Source organism: Cupressus sempervirens, chromosome 5 (genome assembly GCF_028749045.1).
Source record: "Cupressus sempervirens isolate cs-2001-9-10 chromosome 5, ASM2874904v1, whole genome shotgun sequence".
NCBI lineage: Eukaryota > Viridiplantae > Streptophyta > Pinopsida > Cupressales > Cupressaceae > Cupressus > Cupressus sempervirens.
This window is the reverse complement of record NC_143122.1, coordinates 401,501,826-401,515,121: the sequence shown is the minus strand read 5'-3', so window position 1 is coordinate 401,515,121 and position 13,296 is coordinate 401,501,826.

Genomic DNA, 13,296 nt, shown 5'->3' with positions numbered 1-13,296 from the left:
GAAAGGAGAATATGATGAAGAAGAAGAGGAAACTGAGTCAGAAAAAGCAGAGGAGCCTCAATAGAAGAAAGGTAAGGTGATTATCACCAAACCTAAAAAGCAAGCTACTGTAGTCTTCTCTAGGAGAACAATACAAGGGAAGAATGACCCTGTACTTGTCAAGCCTCCACTCACATTTGAGGCAAGCTTGAAGCAATTAGAAGAAGGTGCTAGCTTCACAAACTTCAAAGCATTAAAGTTTGAAACAAGAACAAAACAGGAGAAAATGCAAATTGAGGAACTGGTATTGAGTAAAATGGGAAGATGGAAATACTCTTCGGACGAGATTGCCTCTCAGATCCCTAAAGAGCTATTAGAGAGGTTACAACCAAGATGGGAAATTGCAATCAAGACTGTCAAGGATATCTTTGAGAGAACCCTGAAAAATCTCCTGCCGAGTCTCACTGATGCAGAAGTGAAGAAATCACCGAAAGATCATGAAGGTAATATGATGATTAGATTCCACACTTGTTTGATACTAATCAAAGACATTGAGCATGTTGTAAATGATGCAAAAAACATGTGGAAACATATCTATCATCTACATAAATCTAGTGAGGATATTTTTGAAATCAAGGACAATGACAATAGTGATGATGATGATATTGAAGATATTCTAGGGGATCTACATTCAATGATGATAAATGTTGAGGAAGAAGACAAGGAAGATGAAATGGAGGAAGAAGAAGCTGAACAAGCTAAGGAGGAAGATGATCCTATAAAAATTGCAGCCAAAGTCATTGCATCTCTTCCTCACTCTCCACTTAAAGCAGCTACATCAACTGTGGAGATAACTTCTACTAGTGAGATTGTGTGCACAACAACCTCATCAATTGCTCAATCTTCACCTGTCTCCTCTCAGCTCCGGGTACCATCTATGCAAGTGTCTACCACTTTATTAACTAAGTTGCAGCCATCTTCATTGATCGAGTCATCATCAACTATAGCAGTAAGTTCATCAAGCATATCAACTTCTACTGCAGAGTGTACAGTAAATGTACCCACTGGTACTTCAATTTTGACAATTTCATCTGCTCCAATTTTTGCATCTGTTAGTTCTCCCATTCCAACCTGTACATCAATCTTGGGAGGAACATCAATTTTTGCTACTGTTAGCACTTCTCTCAATCTTCCTCTAGTTAGTCCTATTCCAGTTTTGTTAGCCAGTCCAGCCTCATCAACTATTGTTTTAGTTTCAAAGGGAAAAGGTGAAGTCACTGTAGGAAAAGCAAAGAGATACATGTTTTCCAGCAAGGCAGTGGATGAGGAAATAGACTTGGATAAGGACATTGTCATTCCTAAGATAGATCTGGATAATGCATCAGTCAATGAAATGAGAATGATCAGTCAACTATTAGATCAGAAGGCAAGGCAAAAACAACTGAGGCATGAGAGAGACCAGGAATATAGTATTATTGAAAGTGCTAAGAATATTCTAACAGAGGCTATAGGTGTTGAAGTAGATTCTACTCAACACATTTTGATTCAGTTAGAAGAGGCTATATATAAATTCAATGAGGATACCTCCAGCCAAGAAAAATTGATTGAAAAGGCAGAGAAGAAATTTGACAATAAGGTGCTTGAGCACATTGCATTAAAACAGGTAGAATTGTCTACAATTTTGAGTAATTTTGAACAATCTTTTAATAATGTAACTTCACTTTTTGGCAAACTTTGGGATGTTACTGAGTATACTAAGGAAATCAAAGAAAAGTTGAATAAAATTGATGAGGATATGAAGGTCAGTGCCCAAATGTTGCAGCTTGACCACAGTTCAAGTTCATCCCATCATCTCAGAATAAGATTTTTGTCAGAGAAATAGGCAGAATTATTGAGAGAGGAAGCAAGGATCAGGTGTACTATGATTGACATCCAAAATATGATCCTTCCTATCATGGACACAATGAAGAAGCATATTGCCCATTCCAAAACATTGATTCATGACAAAATCTTCTCAATTGCAGATCATATGATTGAACTCTCTGCAGAAGTTCAAATAGCACTCTCCACCAGCAAACTTTTGCAAGAAAATTGGGATAAGACATTGGCTCTTATTCTCAAGGTACATTATGAGTTTATCTCTCATTTTGGAATCTCTGTGTAAATATATTGTTTAATTTGGCATTATTGTCAAAAAGGGGGAGATAGCACACTCCAAGAGATAATTGTGAAAGAGATATGTGTAAATTGTGCATATTGTATGGGGGAGATACATGTAAGAAAGATATGTGCAATAAGACTTGCAAAGATCAATTTTGAAAATTCAGAACTGTATGTCAATTTTTGCACATAAACTTTGAATCATAATTTTTTTTGTCACTAATGCCAAAGGGGGAGATTGTTGGCATAAAGTTATTTGCCATTAGTGACAACACTCATCTCATAGTTCAAACCGAGCACTGAAGACACAGTTCAAACTGAGCGTCAAAGATACAGTCCAAACCGAGCATCGAAGCACTTAGTGTTAACCGAGTGAAGATGCACTTAGTGTTAACCGAGTAAAGATGCACTCAGTATTAACCGAGTGAGGAAGCACTCAGTGATGACCAAGTGAGGAAGGACTCAGTGATAATCGTGCTCAAGAGGTTAATGAAGAAGTTAGTTTCTACCGAGTGACACTATATCTACCGAGTCACCAATGGTTACCGAGTTCCAGAAAACATTGTATGACTAGTATTAACCGAGCCCCTACCTCTACCAAGTGCATGACAATGCCGAGTAACGTAGTGGATGTCGCGTATCAGAAGGTCATCAAGTCTGTCTGAAGAACCCGAGTTTATTTTACTATTTGGCCGACTCAGTTATATTTTGTTTACTTGTGTTTGGCCAACCTTGCATGAATAATTATTGGACTGGTAAAAATATGTAATGTATTATATCATTCAACATATAGATACAAGAAAGATATACAAGATATAGAATATTGCACAAAAGAGGGACATAAGATATGATATGCAAATTCATCAACAGTAAAGAATACTCAGCAAGGTCTACAAGGAGCAGAAATGATTTCATCAATTACAGAAGGTGATCTACAATAAAGAATCTAGTCAAGTTGTAAGTTGATCTATTGGTTCATCCTAATAGGTGAATCATTCTTGTAAATCCTTTAACAGGGTAGACTTAACCGTCTTTATTCAAATCTCCTAACAGAGTGCATACTTGTAAAGTATGTTTGTAAATCCTCTAACAAGGTGGATCTAGCAATCCTCTGTACTCCTAACAGGGCAGATCACCATAAGTGATCATTGTAAGCCTTAACCGGCCAACTTCATACTGCAGTAATGAAGCTTTGTGGGTATCATCCCCACCCCAGTTTTACTTTCTATTTTGAAAGGTTTCTGGGTCACCAAATCTCTGTGCATATATGGTTTAAATGTTTAATAGTTCTTTTATGTAGTAGACTAGATGAGTGAATGTTGTATATGGTTATTCTGAATTGACTTAAAAGTTTTATTGTTACTGATTCACCCCTCCCCCTCTCAGTAACCTATTATATCTTGAATATTTCCAATAGGTACATCATATAACATGGAAAAAATAGTGAAGCAATAGGCTCACTCAATAAAAGAAAGAAAAAGGAAAGTCTCATGCAACTAATTGAACATCACTCATAGAAACTTGAAGAAGCAAGGAACACTATAGTAAAATATTTGAAGGACATGACTCCAACAATCCATAGAATATCAGATTCAAAAAACATCTTGATTGAACTCAATGGTATCCCAAAAATTGCACAAAAAAAAGTGAAATTCACTCAAACATCCTTTGGCATGTCAACCAATTCAGTGAAGTACATACACCACTAATATTCAAGAGAAACTTCACCAAATACACAAGGTTATGATGGAACAACACAAGAGGAACTCCAAACCCTTTGAGCTACAATGTTTCCTATTTCTACTCATAGGCATTATTTAAGTCCACCTTTGAGGGGCAGATACACTACATTCCATAAGCACCGAAGACACCATTAATGGAATGGAGGATAAAAGTACAAACTTGTGTCACCTTTTATAAAGAAAAAGGATGACAACAAGCAAAGAATTCAATTTTAATGAGATAAAAGTGATATTTTCGCTAAGAATTTGAAGATGATGTAAATTGTTGAAATGTTCAAAATTGGACAAAGTTTATGCTTATAATTTTTTAATTTATTTTGAGAAATTTGTTTTGCATTTTTAAAATTTTGAAGTGCTTTTTTTAATTCTAAAAATTATAGGGCGTAGTTCCTGTCAAACAAGTATATGCAAATATTCTTTTTTTTCTCAGATTTCAGAATATGTTATAGATGACAAATATATGTGGTGCAATTTTTTATTTATTTTTGATGTATATTTTCTCTTTTATAAGTACTTGAAGCTGAACTTATTAGAAACTAACAATTATTTTCTCCTGTAAAAAAATTCCTATAAAAAAATCACCTTCTTAAAAATAAATCACATATTCGTGAATATGACTATCTTCTCTAATGCTAAACATAAATTTTAGATTTTTTTGATATGATTATATATGTATATGTATGTATATATATATATATTTGAAAAATCATATTCTCGAATGTTAAAATATCCACTTTCATTATTTTGAAATTATAACATATTGTAACTAATAAAAATACTATGGAATTTATATAATAATGATCTTGAATCTGAGATCTATAAAAGGGAATTTTTAGTTTTTGAAGAAAGTTTAGTTTATGGAGAAATGAAATTTGGCCAAAACATGTCTTGCATCCTAAAAGATGGCATAGATCTATGCTTTTACCTTGGACCAATGCCTACCAACCATAACTGGTCTTACAATGGCACTCAACAAACTACCTGTGACCTAGAAGACAATGTTGGAAACTATAGAAGATAAACACCCTTTGTCATTGATGACAAAAAGGGGGAGATGAATAATGTGGAGATAATAGAGACAATAAAGATACAAGAGATGAATAAGAAGGAGATTATAAAGATACAAAGGGATAGAAATATGTGATGATGAAAAAAGGAGGAGATAATTTTTATGGAGAAAATGGAGATAAAGGCAATGATGAAGAGTTAAAAAAGAAAAAATTTAAAAGGGGGTGATGTTAAGCAAAGAGGTGGAAAAATAACATAGAAAGGTAGGCAAGTTAACCCTGAAGACAGTTGGGAAAAGAATGTAAAGATAAAGCTACACCATAGGGGGAGTAACACATAAGCATAAGTATGGTGCAGGCTAAAGCATAAATATGGTTAAGCTAGTCACTAGTAAAGTTTCTTCTAGTATCTAACCAAGCTGTAAGAATTTTCCTTAGGGAAAAACTCACCCAAGAACAAGGAACTCAAGCACAAGCACAATGGTAGACCAAAAAGAGTATGATCAGAATGACAATATAATATTCATTCAATGTATTCAATGTGAAAGTACACTAGGAGTGCCTATATATAAAGGCTTCTGGAATGCTTCTAGAATGCATAGGAATCAAGAACATGATAAGTAATACAACCAGGCACATGTCCACTAGATATGGGTTATCCTCCATTAAGAATAGGAGTAAGTGCGATGATGAGAGGATAAGCCTACAAAGGTGTAGCATGAAAAATAATGTTGTAGACACCATGTGCTAAATTAGGAGTGCAAATAACTGTGTTTTCTACATGAAAACTTAGTTAATGATGCAAAATCTAGTGTTGTAGACACCATGTGCCAAATTAGAGTTGCTTACTCCATTGTTGTCAACATGACAACTCATAAGAGTATGCAAAATCCTAAGTGTCTCACCTAAGAAATAATAAAATAATGCATTGACCTAAGTAAACTTAAGTAAAGTGTAATAAGTAAATACTTATTTAAACCAGCTCCCCCCCTTAAGTGCAACTTAGGGGAATGCACTTAAGCTTATGAAAGCTAGGATGAAATGCAAGATGGGTCCTGACTACTAGGCCATATTAGGTACCCATACACATAATGAAATGCAATCTCTCATAAAGTAGAGAAAGATGAAAAACCTCACAGGAAAAAACCCTCCCCCAAAAAGAGAGATGAAAATACAAGATGCATGGATGGATGGAGTAATCAAGACCCATCCATTATGACATACATCAAGTATATACAATAGAGAATTAGGAGGACAAAACCCCATATGAGAATCAATTGCTCCAATGTAGAAGTCGATCCATGACTTTTGAATTATGTTCCTCCCCTTTGGAAGAAATAATGGTAGAGGTATAGGTGAGATGCTTTCCTAAGTGTAGAAAGAATCTCGATAATGAAAGGTGTCTCTGAAACTTGCTCAACTATCCCTATGTCAATATTGATGTTTGCTCCTTGAATACTGTTGAGAAGAAGTGCAGATCTAGCAAGGATGCATGTAGAACATGTCCCAAAGAACAAAGTGTCTCCTCAAATGATAAAGAGAAAGCTTGTAGCTTCTGTTCATAATAATCCACAATCATATCAACTTGTAAAGATCGATCATGTAGAGAATGGACAAGAGGGTCAAAGTGAGCCCTCGTGACAACTGAAGATGATGTTGCTTCATCAAAGAGAAGATGTAGATCATCAAGAATGTCTCCCAAATTTTCTATGTGTGACTCTAGAAAAAAACCTAAAATATCTGTCAAGAAGTCATCCATGAATGCTGGAGTTGGAAGACTAGGTGTACCCTATTGTCCTGAAGTACATGAACTGATCACTGTGGTAATGGATGAAGTATTCACCTCAAAGAGAAGACAAATATCATCGATGGTGTCTCCCACATATTCAATGTGACTCTCCATGAAAAATGCTACAATGGTTGGAAGGAAGTTGTCTCATGAAGCTGTAGTAGGAAGACATGTAATTTCTTGCTACATTGAATCTGAAGCATCTGTGGCTAGAACTAGATCAATAGTAGCACAAGAGTATCAAGAGGTGTGATCTCATCTGGAGTTGGAGGTACCATAATAGGAGTGACTAGAGATAGAATGTCCTCAAGAAATAGAGGGACTCATGGATCTACATATGCTTCCCAAAGAGCCATCCAAACATCATGAGGAAAACTTACCAGTCTAAGAGAAGCAAAAGATTCCTTAATCATACTACTATACATAAAGCGAAGAAGAAAAGAAAGATATTCGAACAAAGGCAGTATCTTCAAGTATAGAGAAGGAAACACTTCCTTATGTTCTCTTAGATGAGCAATGATTAAGGCACTCCATTTTTGATAGTTCCTTAGTGTCAACTTCAATTTTAAACTAGACTAACATATGTGACAAGACTCCATGAGATCAATAAATGTATGCACCCCCCAAAATGCAAAAATATTCAATCAACCCCCCCAATATGTAATTCAACACTTGATGCGATAGCCACATGCCAATTTAGGGCCTATTTTTTAAAGTAGTATTTTTATCCATAAAACCTATAATCTGATTGCAGATCTAGAAAGTAGACAAAAAATTATGAACTTTCAAAAAAAAGGGAACTTGATTATGTGTCTAGATGAGCTCGTACTAAGCATTTGAAGTTGCAAAAATTGGGATTTGCAAGTTGCAGATTCAAGACTAGAGATCTCAAAGCACCTACACCAATGTTTAGATCACAAAATTCTACCCCAAAACAAAAAAATTGCTCGCAAAAAGGAGTCTGTATGAGGGAGATATCACTGTTTAAAAATCGTTGCTGTAATTATTTTTCCTAAATCGCTGCCACTGCGCCTCCAAAAATCAAATGGCTCTAGATTTTGCCTCAGATGTCCGATTTGGATGAAACAAAATCCAATTTGGGGGTTTCTTGACCTTCTAAATGTGATGCAAATATCTGATTTGCACCAGCAAGCTTCAATCTTCACCTGCAAAAATCTCTCCTAATAGCCTGATCGCCAAAAAAAATTATGGAAAATAATGCAGATCTAAAAAAAATAGTAGAGATTAAAATGATAAAATATGTAGATCTAAAATTTAAATTCAGAGATCTGAAATGATCATATCAATTTCAAAAATTGGGCCTTTGGGTTGTCAGTTTGCAAAAAAAATGCTGCCTTAATTTTGACTATGGCCCAACATAGGTGAATTTATAGTCAATTCACCGAATCGATGTTTTGGACACAATGGTGAGGTATGCTTTGGCTCTAGACACTCCCAATTTCTACAAATTCTCTGGATCTGGGTCGAGGTGTTGAAGCAAGAATGGTCTTGAATGGCTATGTGAAGAGAATCTCCCTCAACTCTAATAACATGTAAGAATTTTCCTTAGGAAAAAATTCACCCAAGACCAAGGAACTCAAGCACAAGCACAATAGTAGACCAAAAAGAGTATGATCAGAATGACAATATAATATTCATTCAATGTATTCAATGTGAAAGTACACTAGGAGTGCCTATATATAAAGGCCTCTGGAATGTTTCTAGAATGCATAGGAATCAACAACATGATAAGTCATATAACCAGGCACATGTCCACCAGATATGGGCTATCCTCCATTAAGCATAGGAGTAAGCGTGATGGTGAGAGGATAAACCAACAAAGGTGTAGCACACAAAATAATGCTGTAGACACTATGTGCTAAATTAGGAGTGCGAATAACTATGTTGTCTACATGACAACTTAGTTAATGATGCAAACTCCTAAGTGTCTCAACTAAGAAATAATAAAATAATGCATTGACCTAAGTAAACTTAAGTAAAGTGTAATAAGTAAATACTTATTTACACCAACACAAGAAAAGGTACATGTTTTTCCATCAATGCAAAAGGGGGAGGTTTTTGATCCACCTAGTCATGTTGGCACAAAGTATAGTTGGCATAAGTGTGTTATCATTGATTGATAATTGGTTGAAGATATACAAAACCTAATGCATTAGTAGAAGTCTTCACTGATCGACATAGGAGGACAAGCCAAGGGAGAAGCTAACACAGTCATCATGAGAAGACATCACTATGACATGGCAGGTTAGGAATGGTAGTGTTAAAATTTTCCTTATACTCTGACAATAATGATGAAGCATAGAAAGGACAACTTGATTAAGATAATCTAGAGTAGATAGACTACACCACTAGTCTATATCCTACATCATAGGTGTCATGAGTCACTTGTGAACCACTCAATAGTTTGAGTTAAAATTTTGAATTCATTGACTTTGAGCAAGACAATGGTCTAGGGTTTTGACACCATAGATAAGAAGAGATTTCACATATTCTAGTGTATAAACATGCTGAGATAGTGAAACAAGGAACTTGTGCATGGAGAAGAAAGAAGAGAGAAAAGAAAATAGGAAGAGTGCTATACTAAGTCAGTAAGAAGGAGAACAAAAAGGATTAAAGCCTTTGAGAAGATGATTGAAACATAGAGTTATATTTGATCAAAAGCAGTAGCATGCTTAGAAGATAGGGGTAAGTAGAGAAGCAAAAGTTGAACTAATACAACAAGATATCACCAAGTGATCCCAAGTGACAACGAGATTACAAAATCTCACAAACTGGTAGATAATGGAGATCTTCTAGGCAAGAGAGTGTTATACATCTTGGATCACATCTTTATTTCTTTATAACAGGTGTACTCATTTTGTAAGCTCTTAATCAAGCATGATTTAAGAGTAAGCATTTGTTAAATCCTCTAATGAGGTGCCTCTCAAAAGGATTGCTAAATCCTATAATGAGATATTCTTAATAGGCTAACTTACTACAACATTTGGGGTCAAATTGTGATAATAATTTGTGGTAATTTTTTTTTTTTTTTTTTTTTGGTAATTGTCCCCGACGTCATCACAATACTGACATTGGTGTCATAATTGCGATGCCAATGTGAGTATAAAAAAGAAAAGAAAATATGACATAAACCATTCTTCATTTGTTTTGATTATGAGAGTTGTGCCTGAAAGAGGGTGGAGAGCTTTGAGTGAGGGTGGAGAGTTGTGAACATTTTCGTGCCCTTGTGATCAATGCATTTCATTGCCGCACCCTTGTGATCTCTGTATTTCATTGCCATGCCCTTGCTCTATGATTTCGTTGCCTGTCATGCCCTTGTAATCTCCGTGCCCTTTCTCTACAATTTTCTTCAAGGGGCTATGTAAATGTTTATTTCTTTTCCTTCTAAACATGTATCTTGTTATATTTCCTTCTAAACATGTATATCTTTATATATAGAGAGATATATTTTTTAAGGTGCTTATTACATCTTAGCACAACAAAAAAATTCATCTAGCTACATACATATTCTAAAATCTAAATAATAAAATAATAAAACTCTATATGCTAGCCCACCAATGATAGCCAAGGATATAAAGGCTCCATTCACTGCCCAACAATGGTAGCCAAGGATGTAAACATGCATGTATTGGCATACTCTCCTTGCATGGATTCCAAGTATCTACTGTTGCTGTTAATTTGGGCATCACTATATGATTTAAAATGTTATGAAGTATTGTAGCTAGTAATAAATTATTCCATGTCTCCAAAAAATGTAGCATATGTTTAGGGTCCCTTGGCTCCCAAGAATTTGTAGTAGCTATTCTCACTGCTAGAATAATAACTTCAATTAAGAGTTAAGTGTAAGGAGTCAAAGAAGCAAGTTCTACTTCTGTGTAAATGCCATAATCACGAGGCTCATTCCCTTGAAGAAGCCTCTACTACAATGAAATTACCTCTAAACCATGCAAAGGATATTGAAGTGGTTCCCAACCATGAAACACTCTTATAAGCAATGGATAATTGGGATCATTGTAGGGAGATTGTGCCAATACTTGAAACACTCTTATAAGAAAATGTAGATGCAATACATGACAAATTGCACAACTTGTAGTCCTCCCTATATTTGTGCTGTGAATTCTCAAAGACACTAGAAAGTGATTCCAATGTCATAGTACCTACTGCAACACTTTTCTAGATTCTATCTAGTGGCTCCCATAATATCTTCTATGTTGTCTAGCTATTTTCTTTCCATGTAGTCTCTTTCTAAAGCCACTCCTCTTTCTCCCTTGTGCCTTAAATTTTGATTATCAAACTATTGAATATCTGCCTCTACCATATCTAAATTCAACTTCAAATTGTGTTGTAACTCTAGCATAGGTGTTTGATCATTGATACCTTTCATTTTAGCATTCAAGTTTTCAAGATTGGTCAACACCCTCACTTGCGAAACTCTCATGTCAAGCACTTTATGTATTGTTTGAACAACATGTTCTTTCTTTTGAGCTAACAATTCTTTAGGTGCATTTTCTTGTAAAATACTAATTTTTTTGAACAATTGTAAACTCTTAGAAAGTGCATTGTTGCTTTCATGTATGTATGTATGTATGTATATATATGTATGTATATATTTATGTATGTATATATGTATGTATATATATGTATATATGTATGTATGTACATATATGTATGTATGTATATATATATATATATATACATACATACATTTGTATATGTATATATGTGTATATATACATACATGTACACACATATCTATGTTTCTATGTATGTATGTATGCATATTTACAAAGAGATCTTGTGGATTGTGGATTATAAAAAAAGAAAGGAAAACACAACATTAATATTTTCCTATTTGTTTTGATCAATTATGGAGATCTGCATGCGAAAGAGAGCGGGGAGCTCTAAATGAGGGTGAGAGCTTTGAATGTTGGTGGAGATCAGTGAAGATCTAGGATTTTGTTGTTCCCTTGTGATCATTGTATTTGTTTGTTGTGTCATGCCCTTGTGATCTTCGTGCCCTTGCTCTGTGATTTTCTTCAAGGGGAGACTAGGTACATATGGAAATGTTCTTTTAAAAAAAATACTTCTAAACATGTAACTCTTTATATTTCCCTTAGTAGGTGAATAGAGAAGCTTCTCTTTATGTATATGTATGTGTATATATACATACACACACATGTGTGCATCTATGTATGTATGTATGTATATATAGAGAAGCTTCTCTTTATGTATATGTGTGTGTGTATATATACACACACACACACACACATATGTATAAATACATATGTGTGTGTGTCTATGTATGTATGTATGCATATATACAGAGAGATCTTTTTAAGAGTGCTTATTACATCTTAGCACAATAGAAAAATTGATCCAATTGCATACATATTCTAGAATCCAAATAATAATAATAAAAAATCACTTGAACCATGCAAAGTGACTTACCTCAAAATCTTGCACACAAATAATGCCGACCAAGAAAAATGGGCAGAGTTCTTAAGAAATTATACTAAAACTTATCATAGCAGATATTTTTAGAAAGAAACAAGCCATAATTCAGTTAAATGGGTCTAGTTGTTGATTAATTGGGTTGATTAAAAATTCCTATAGAACTACCATCATATTAGGTACAATAAAATGAACAATCATCTATCCCCAACTAGCAAGATCAAATATAGTTTTCGAAGGTGATAAAATTGCATATGCAAATTCATCACTTGCATGCCAGGCATGCACCACATTCCCTAGCTTCTAATGAATGTTTGGATATAAAGGCTCCATACTGATCTAGAGGTAAGGGTGGTGGGATTCAAAACCAAGTTAATCCCACTTAAACCTATAAGGGAAATACAAGGTTCCCCAAACCATCTACAAAGAAAAAATTACACAAACAACTCCAACACCTCCCCAATGATTAAGATGGGTGTCTCAGGCAAAAAAAATGTGGATTCAAAAGGTTTCAACCAATTTTTGGTCCTCAAGTAACATCCAACACCCAAATCCCTCAAACTGCCCCAAAGGCCTAATTGATTTCCCAAAAGCCCTATAGCAACACAAAAGTGAACTTTCCTCTCAAACTTTCCAAAAAACTCCCTAAAATAATGGTGGATTTAGATACCCATTAAGCCATAATACAACATATTAGAAGGCTTCCATGTGTTCCTTCGGACCATATCCTATTGTTACCATACTATGGTTTAAAATGCATGAAAAGAGGGCAATTTAACAAAGAAACTACAAGTTTCTTGTATTCCCAAGACCCCAAACTCTAGAAAAATCTCTCATTATGTTGTAATTGTTCCAAATCCAAAAGGAATTAGTCCCAAAACTTCTGTAATCCAAAAAGCCTAAAATCAATCTCCTACAAACCCTCAAAGGTAGGGTTTTCTAAATCGTTGCCTTCTAAGTACCTTCAAACTCGATTGAAGGTTGTTTCACCTTGTCTCCAACATACCAAAGAACTTCTAATCATTAAATGTTGACCTCAAATGGCTAGAACTCCTACTCCTACTCCATAGCCATGAATTTAGTGCCCTTTACTTCACAAACTCCAATGATGATCACCAATCCTTAAAACTTACCCTCAAAAAATTAT